The following is a 10,212-nucleotide window of genomic DNA, read 5'->3' as shown; positions in this document are numbered from 1 at the left end:
TTTTTCTTGTATTTTAAAGTTCTCTAGAACAAAGAAAGAGATGAGACAATTATTATTTTGATGGACTATAGCATGTAGTGGGGAGGAGCGCAGACAGCAGAGCCAGACCACCTAGTTCTAATTTTTCTGTGTAAGCGCTTACCAGCTGTGTGACCTTAGGCAAGTGATTTATCCTCAGTGGGCAGCAGTTTTTTCATTCACAAAGCCGAGATGATGATAATAAGAGTAACTACCTTACACAAGGTTGTCATGAGGATTCAGTAAGTTAAAATAAGTAAAGCAATTAAAATAATGCTGGCATAAAGTGAGCACTTTATAAATGGTAATAATTATTTTTAAAGCGCATTTTCAATAACAATGCTGTTTGTTTACAGCATGTGACAGTAATGTCTTTTAGCTCTATGGTGCACTTCAGACCCTGGATCAAAACAAACCTCTCCAATTTTGATAATAGATGAAATTATTTTTTCAATTGTCAATGTTGATCTACGTATTTCTAAGGAAAGAACAATGTGAGCACTAGACACAGGATTCGAAGTACAGGCTTCAAACTAATTTGAGCTACCCAAAGGTTAATAGGGCAGCAATTGGGATGAGGACACCTCATCGTTAGTGTCAGTCCTTTTACTAACTGCGTGTGACTTAGGCGCATTAGTTGCTTTCTCTGAGCCTTCTCACCTCCATCGGCACTATTGTCTCTTTCTGTTCCCTCTTATTTATCTCTTCTCCTCTTATCAGAAAGATGGAGAGAAAAGCACTGACCTGCCGAGTAAACAATTAGCAGTTAAAATATTAAAAATAGTATTTTCATGCAAAATATTTTAGAGCCTTGCACTATTAGAGCTGATCCTCAAAACACATCTGTGATGGGCATAATACTTCTCCCCTACCTTAAAAGTTAAATGACTGATGCCTTGGAAGTCTAAATTGAGATGTCATACAGCTCTCATCAAAATCAGACTGCAAAGCAGAGCAATTGAGCATCTGTTAAGTGGATATGAAAGTGTGTTGCTCTCTCTCCACAAGGGAATTTAAATGACTCATTGTCTTTGCCTAATAGTCTAGCACTATATATTTCCACTCCATCATTTCTCCCCTTTTCTAGGTAAGGGGAATGCCTAATAATCAATAACAAAAGACAACTGTACCAAGTTTGTTATCTTTGATGATGAAATACACATTAATAAAAGGCATCTTTCCCTTGAATCCAGTAAGAGAGGTTAACAGGTACATCAAAGACCAAATTACAAAAGTTGAACACGGCAAATTCCATACAACCTTCAAGACTGTAGAAACCCTAAATGACTTTAATAAGAAGAAATGACTTTTGCTTCAACTTACATAAACTCAAAATGACTTTGGTTCATTGGTACCATCTCCTAAAATCGTGCTTCTCAAAGGATCTACAGTGAAATAATGAATTCCCACAAAACGAAAGGAAACAAAAACATATCAAAAACTGCATCATCACTTGTGTTTCCAGACTGGAAATCCATGCTATAGAATGCCAGAGATTCAAGGAATTTAAGTTCTTTATTCCCAACCAAGTTATTTTACACATATGGACCCCAAGAATCACAATATAAAAGGATTTACCCAAGGTCATACAACTCAACTTGAACAGACTCGGAACAAAAACTCAGATGTTTCGATTTCTATGTAGGAGTTTTGGAGATGTTTCTTGTATCATCCATGTGGCTGGTTTTGTTCTGTATTTCCTCATTCTTACTGTTAGAGAGGTTGATGCTAAAAGATAATCTTTTCTGTCTTTCCTCTTGTAAAAATTTTCTACCTTAGATAAAATCAAATTCCTAACTTACTGACAAAATACTCTTTTTTCAAGCTGCCTATCTTAACCTTCATTGTGGTCACTAATGTTAGTTCATCTTCCTTTGTACTTTCAAGTAACTTCTAAAGTGGAATAGCTAGATAAGAAAAAAGTGGAGGAAAATATCATTTTAATGTTGCAGAATACAGCCATTTCTTATCTATTACCTCTTCAGTTATCCACATAAGTTAATACCAATATCCACAATAATTCTATCTATAGAAAAATAAAATTATAAAAACATGACTGTACCCTCAGAATATAAGTCCTGTTTCTGAACTATATTACTATTCTTTCCTGTTTCCTTGTTTGGTTATTCTTCTAATATTCAGGTCTTAACTTTAATTTAGAAAATAAATGTGGAACAATCCTTTCATGCCATAGACCAAGGGCATGTCATTTAATCATTGAAACACTAGAGTGGTCATCATCACCTGACAATTCTTAGTTGATCTAAAATGCAGAATGCTTATCATATTTATATTCTAAGGAAAATAGAGTGGGACATCTATTTTTAATCCCAGAGATTCGATTAACTCCTGATGACTCTGTGGCCTATGCATGACTATAATATTCTTAATATTGTAACAACCCAAAATAAAAGTATATTCCCTCAATATAAAAATCATGCTGTTGTCAACTGTTTTCTTAGTTCATTCAGGCTGCAATAACAAAATACCGTAAGCTGGGTGCTTATAAACAACAGAAATTCATTACTCACAGTTCTGGAAACCGGAAAGTCCCAGGTCAGGGCACTGGCAGATTCAGCACCTGGTAAGGGCCAATCATTCTCTGCTTCATGGATGCCCATCTTCTCTGTGTGTTCTTACATGGGGAAATGGGGCAAGGGAACTCTCTGAGGCCTCTTTTGTAAGGGCATTGATTCCATTCTTGAGGGTGCCACCCTCATGACCTAATCACCTCCCAAAGGGCCCACCTCCAAATTCCATCACACTGGGGGTTAGGTTTCAACATAGGAATTTTAGGGGGACAAACGTTCAGTCAATAGCACCTGTTAAGTCAGCACATGTTTCTAAAACCTACTGAATAATGTGTTCAACATGGGAGGACAACAGTGAATCTAATCCTGTGTATTTTTTTCAATCCTTTAGATCAAGAAGTCAGAAATTTTTTGAGAAAGGGTTCCTTTTCTGTCTGTAGATAATGTGCATGTCTATGAGGAAAGCAGGAGGGACCCACTGCTATCAGTTCGATCCTCCTCCTTTGAGAATCCTGAAAAAAACACAGTGAGGGAATAAAGGAGAATAATGGTAGGGATAGCACAAGGAAATTCTGTGTAAGAAATACAGAGAAATCAATGTGAAACTGCTTCCCCAAATTATTTCTTCCCATAAGAAAATATTTGTATATCTTAGAGAAGTTAATACTTGACTATTAGGCTGACACTGGGTCCCTAGTATAAAATTAGAATCCTAATAATTTCCAGCAGATTATACTTATGATCACTAAATGCCATATCCAAAACAGAACCTCTCATTTAAATTTCAAGCTTTAGAAATAAATGGAATAAGTGTGTGGACTGTTCATCCCTTTTCTGAACATTAGCCCTATTATTTTAGGTGCAGCATGTTTTAAGCTATGGTTCAATTTTCTATATTGCATCTTCAATTTACTTCTATTTATACTATATTAACAATTTTCAAACTAACCAGGCAGAAATACACTGATCTGTAGCCCCAGAAATAGGTGAAGTGAAATCGATGTTATTAAACCTGCATGTAGTGATTATAGATGGAAATATTACATCATTGCCATGACAGTGCCATGATGCCTTTGATTTTTTTTTCACGGAATAACAAAATATGCATTTGATAGGTATGTCTAATTGTCTTTCATTCTGGGTTTTGCTCACCAACATAGTAACATGCTTTTTGCTAACCGTTACAGTATTGGAGTTCCTCTGCCTCCAGCTGCCATTAACATATTTTGTACTCATGCTTTGTGTAAATTCTGGAAAATGTTTTCAGTTAAGCTTCATAACCATGCATTTAATTTATATTTAATGAGACAGGAGAAGGTAAAGTTAATGTGAATTGATTAACTTAAAATAGATATATTGGTGTTTATTAATCTACCTGTAGGTAATATTATGATCACCTTCTGAAGTTAAACCATCATCAGTAAACCCCTTTTCTAGTTGAAGTTAAAGGTAAATGGAAGCATTAACAGATTAAGATGACTCAAGGACTGGCTCTTTCCTACAATTAAAGTTACAAATATCCCAATTTCCTTAAGCAATTTATAGCAGCTTATGAAATGGTGCTTAGAGCTCTTTTAGTCCTTCCAATAAATGTGGAACTTTCTTCTACAGCCAAACCAGTAAATGGTCGTACTCTACTCAGCCACCTTGACGCAATGTGGGCCAATGCGAATCTGACCTAAAGGTCTATATGCTAGATCTTTAAGCATTTAAGACAGCTCTCAGGTCCCTCATAAAACTTTATTTTTTTATTTTTTGAGATGGAGTCTTGCTCTATCGCCAGGCTGGAGTACAGTGGCGAGATGTTGGCTCACTGCAAACTCTGCCTCAGGTTCAAGCAATTCTCCTGCCTCAGCCTCCTGAGTAGCTGGGACTACAGGCGCATGCCACCATGACCAGCTAATTTTTGTATTTTTGGTAGAGATGGGGTTTCACCATGTTGGCCAGGATGGTCTCCATCTCCTGACCTCATGATCCACCCACCTCAGCCTCAAAAAGTGCTGGGATTACAGGCGTGAGCCACCACGCCCAGCCAAAAATATGACAAATCAATCCTAGGTACTTGAATAATATTCATATTACTGCACACCCTTCTAAACTGCTGCCTCTATATATCAGTTTCTTTCTTAAATTAGGAATTTAGTGTTCATATATGGTAGAAGCAGCCTATACTTTCATAACTTTGCACTATATCCCAGACCTTCCCACATGCTTATTCTCCCCAAATTCCAAGAATAGGAACTATGATTAAATGTTTTGGCATTTTGGTAAGTGCCCTATCAAACCATCAGTCAGACTTTTAATAACTCTGATTTCTTTTAGGTGCAAGGATTAGGCAATGCTTTCTGACATAGTAGACTTTTGGTGGAACTAGTTATCAGCTAAAAGACTGCTCATGGGAAGATAGCCTTATGGCAATAACATCTTGACGTTTCAAGAAAGGGTCCTTTTGGGATAAAATTCAGGAAAAAAAAAACGCCACATGAAATAGAAGTCTATCTAAAAAAAATCCTTACTGAAAAGCAATGGTACCTACAACTGTAAATTGTCAGGCATATAGTGATGAAGGAGACACAGTATGTTGTGAACTCTTCTAAGAGCCTTGGTTCATATCATTATTTCTGTAAATTTTCTCATGATCACATCCTAACTGAGGAACAGCCAAGATTCCAACTCAAGGCTGTGGCTTTAAAGCCTGTGCACTTTCTGTTATACCCAGCTTCCTTAATACCAAGACCTCCCGGAAGGGGAGAAAAGGCAATGAATTCTACTGCCATCCAAGGAATTTTCTCATTCTATTTACCATTTGAGTTAAGGTATTAACTAGCCCTTTAATCTGGGGCATGAGGACATATCATAAAGACTGATTAAAGTCTATTCCAAATTATTCACTGAGCAGAGTGTTTCAGGACAGAATGGGACACCAGGAAGTTACCAGGGGACTTTTATTTTTGTGGACCTATTTTTTTACCCTCAAATTAGCATTGCCTTATAAATTCTGTATTTCTGTGGATATCACCATCCTTCCCCTTCCATTCTAAATGTGAGAAATTGAGGAGCCTGGATTTATGGCCTCCGAATGGCAATTGGTCCACCTGAGCCACACTCCTTCACATGCCTCATTCAGCTCCATGGTATTACCCAATAAAACATTCCATCTGGTGTCACTCTGTCTGTTCTGGATTCTCCATTTCCAGGATATGCCGCCTAGTTTACTAAGTTAATCTGTTTAGAATGCACCTCAAAACATGTCTACTACCTACACATAAGCTTCTGGATCCCCCCATTACCTATAAGATAGTCATTTGCTTGTCATTTAAAGAGCTGTACAATATTTCTCATTTCTATTTATCTAGTTTCATTTCACATAATCCTGCATTTATACCACGCATGGCAGCCAAACTGATCTATTTGATTTTCCAAACATATGCTGAATTTTCTTAGCTCTAGACCATTACCTTAAGATGATGACTTTCCTAATACAGGGTTATCCTATTTTACTTCAGCTGATCATTGAAGACCAACCACCAATGAATCTGCAGTCCTGAAGCCTGTTCTTGTTTGCAATATCCACCATATTGAGATTTTAACCATCTTTAAGTTCCAGGATGTCACTTAAAATATTCTTATTATAGTATGTCTCTCTGTCTCTCTCTCTCTCTCTCTCTCTCTCTCTCACACACACACACACACACACAGACACACACACAGACTTGCCCTGCATATCCCTTCTAAATTAAATTACTCATCTTTCATTCATAGTGTGGAGTTTTAATAATAACAAGTACTTTGTAAGTGTTGCTTGAAATAAAGTAACATAAAGCACCCTTTGTAAGAGATTGAAAAGATGTCCCAATGTTTGCATACCAATATACTTCGGAGTGAGTACTACAGCACTTTTCTATAATCATAAAACTGCCTGACTTCATTTAATGTAAGGTCAGAAATAGGGGCCAGCTTGGTGAGATAAGTACTTTCACATAATCCTCATTCCCACTCCACTATACACCGAGGAAACTTTATTTTTTTTTCCAAGTCACAGATGGCATAAGAGAGAAAATGGAAGAACAGCTGGGAGTTTCACAAAGGTACCTTCAGCTCTCTCAGAAGCTCAGTTCAAACTGTCCCCATAGCCAGAACAAAGCAGTGAAAGAAGCAAAATTGCCCAATATTAAAATGCTTTATTTCACTTGAATTCCCTCGAATTGCTGCTATCCTCTGTTTAGCTTTAACTTAGGTGACCTGGCAGGTACAATTGCAGTGTGTGGCCTCCTTGAATAACAGCAACAAAGGCATAGTCCTTGACAGCTGCCAACAGTGATGGCGTATAGGTGTCGCTGGCCAGCCTGAGCATAGATAGGAAGAAAAAGAAAATACAAAGACTGGGATGAAAGGATGGAGAAGTCAGAAATATAAGACAGAGCAACTCAGTGGTGAAATGGAACACCACAGGCTCACTCCTCTGCAAAAGAGTCTTACTTGTAAAATGGGCAAAACTCCTTCAAAATTTAGATGTCCTATTTGAGTAGATGTTATAGTTTACATTTCAATCAGAAGATAATAAAATAATGAATCTGTACCAGATTTGGGGATTGGGTGAATAATTCTTTATGTGTAATTCTAGGTTAATATACAAACCTGGACTTTTTCTCTTCTTGAAAACTCTAGCTGGAGCTTCATTCTTCAAAATGTAACCTCCTACTTAACACCTTCACCCAATCCTCCTAGGAAAATGTATTTATTTATAAAATAAACATCAAGAGCTTACTATGTACCAGGCAATATTTTAAACACTGTGGATACAACTATCAGTGAAAGATGCACAGTTTGTGACCTCATTGAACATTTATTTTAGTCACAGGTGCAGGGGCCAGTGAGTAAAATGAGGAGAGGAAAGGAATACATAGATAAATATAAATAAGCCCAATGTTTTGGAGAACGTGAAATGGCCTAAAGAGTATAAAGTGATGTGATAGAGAAGAACTGCCAGCTGTGGATGGGGTGCTGTAATTAAGGTCATCAGGGAAGGGTCCTCTGAAAAACAGATATTTGAATTGTGATCTAAAGGCAAAAATAGTCAGATAAGAGGGAGAGGGATAAGGGGAAAAGAGAGGAAGAGAAGAGAGAAACTATGAACCCAGAGCATTCTAAATGAATGGCCCATAATGCTAGAATATTTCTGGTCCAAAGTGTACTAAGGAACGGAGGTCCTAATATGGCTTGGCTGTGTTCCCACCCAAATCTCATCATGAATTGTAGCTCCCATAATTCCCACATGTCATGGGAGGGACCCAGTGGGAGGTAATTGAATCATGGGGGCAGGTCTTTCCCGTGCTGTTCTCGTGGTAGGGAATAACTCTCAAAAGATCCAATGGTTCCGTAAATGCGAGTTTCCCTGCACACGCCCTCTCTCTTGCTCACCACCAGAGAAGTCCCTTTCCTCCTCCTTTGTTTTCCACCATGATTGTGAGGCCTCCCCAGCCATGTGGAACTCTGAGCCAATTAAACCTCTTTCCTTTATAAATTATCCAGTCTCAGGTATGTCTTTATTAGCAGCATGAGAACAGACTAATACAGGCCCTAAAGTGGAAATTAATTGGAATAAGCTTGCTTTATTTGCCAAGTGCAAACAAAGCCACGGTGGTTGGAGCATAGTGAACAAAGTGAAAAGTGCTCAATATGGAAAGGTGGAATAGTCGGCAGAGGTCAGCGGTTGTAAGGTATTTTTGGCCCTGAAAGGAGGATTGAATTTGATTCTAAGTTCAGTAATAGAAAGGATTACTTTTGAAGACTTTACACAGAGGATTAACATGTTCTAATTTGCATTTTAAAAGAATGAGTCCTACTTCTGTGAGGTAAATGGACAGTGTAAAGCAAGACCAAAGAACAGAAAGAAGAAGGAAAGTGTAATAGTTCAGGTGTGAGCTGCTGGTGGCTTTGAGTCAGAATAGAAGCAATGTTACCTTCATTATCCTCCTCTTGTACTGAGTGAACCTCTACTATAGAATTATCACACTGAAGGATATTCTAATTTACATGTGTCTGCCACCTGTACTAGACAATAAACAACTTGAAGATTGAGGCTGTATTTTATTCATCTTCCTAGCCCCCATCATTCAGGGTACAGTGCAGAGCCTACCCTTGATAAATGTTTGTAGCATAGATCATAGTAAAACGGTCTTTTCCTGTGATCCTGAAAAGTACCATTGATGTATAAGTCAAGAACCTATGATACCAACCTTGGTCCACTACTTATAGCCTTCATCTTGGGTAGATTATTTGACCACAACATTCCCCTAGCCTCAGTTTATTCACCTGCCAAGCTCACGGTCCTATTAATAGCAAACTAGAAATAAATGAGCAAGGGCCTTGTAAAATTACATTGCAAATTCTCATTGATTGCAAAGCATTATTATCAGTTCTGTTTCCTCTTCTTAAATATTAGGTTTTTATATTAGAAAGATTTTTTTCTCTTCAAATTAGAACTCACCAGATGTCTCTTTGAAAATCTTAGGAAATGTACTGGTGATTTGGGAATGCAGAATAATCCTTTAATTCTCCCAGTCTTCTGTTGTTGTAGGTGGTTTAGAAATCACAGATAATTCCTACTCCTTATAAATTTTCCAACCACTCTAATTCTTCTCTCATGCAGAAGACCGGGTTCTATTCATGAATCAAAAGCTGACACATAAATAAATGTGTGGTATAAAGACAGTGTGGTGTAGAGAAAAGATCACAGCACCTACAGTCAAAGGCCTAAAGTCTCTTTTTTGGTTTTATCACCTTCTAATGTGATTTGCAGCATGAATTAGGCATATCACTTACCATGGCTTGTGTCTAAACTTTCTATCATATTGAGGAGATTTCCCACAATATCCAATTCTCTTGTTCTCCAACATTAATTGGTGTCCGACAATTCAATTCAATTCTGATATCAACTACCCTGAATTAACACAGATTCCACAGGTTAAGGGTTCAGTCCTGCAAGCCTGCCTCCACTTCAGATGCCAGTCACAATGAGGTCTTCAGGCTACCTGCACTTCTGCCTAACAACTATAAATTTGGAGGTTCTTCACAATCCCCCTTCAGGCTCCATAACTTACTAGAAAGATTTATAGAACTCAGGAAATCACTATACTTACAATTACTGTTTTATTATAAGGGAAACAATTCAGAAACAGTCAAATGGAAGAAGTGTGTAGGGCAAGATACTAGGGGGAGGGGGCATACAGAGCTTCTGTGCCTTCTCTGGATACACCACTCCCAGTACATGGACATGTTCAGCAACACAGAAGCTCCCTTAGTAAAGTGTGTGTGTGTGTGTGTGTGTGTGTGTGTGTGTGTGTGTGTGTAGAGACAAGGTCTTGCTATGTGCCCAGGCTGGAATGCAGTGACTATTCATAGGCATGATCATGATGCACTACAAACTCAAATTTCTGTGCTCAAACAATTTTTCTGCCTCAGCCTCTCAAGTAGCTGTGACTACAGGAATGTGCCACTGCACCTGGCTATGTTTCAAAGTTTTTATAAAAGTTTCATTACATAGATATAATCGATTAAAGCATTAGTTATTAAACTCTCCAACTCTTCTCCTCTCCATGAGGTTGGAGATAGGGCTAATAGTTCTAATTCTTTAACCAGGTGGATGTTTTTTCTTCTAGCA

The sequence above is a fragment of the Nomascus leucogenys genome, chromosome 11 (genome assembly GCF_006542625.1).
Source record: "Nomascus leucogenys isolate Asia chromosome 11, Asia_NLE_v1, whole genome shotgun sequence".
Classification (NCBI taxonomy): Eukaryota; Metazoa; Chordata; class Mammalia; order Primates; family Hylobatidae; genus Nomascus; species Nomascus leucogenys.
Note: the sequence above shows the minus strand (reverse complement) of the source record.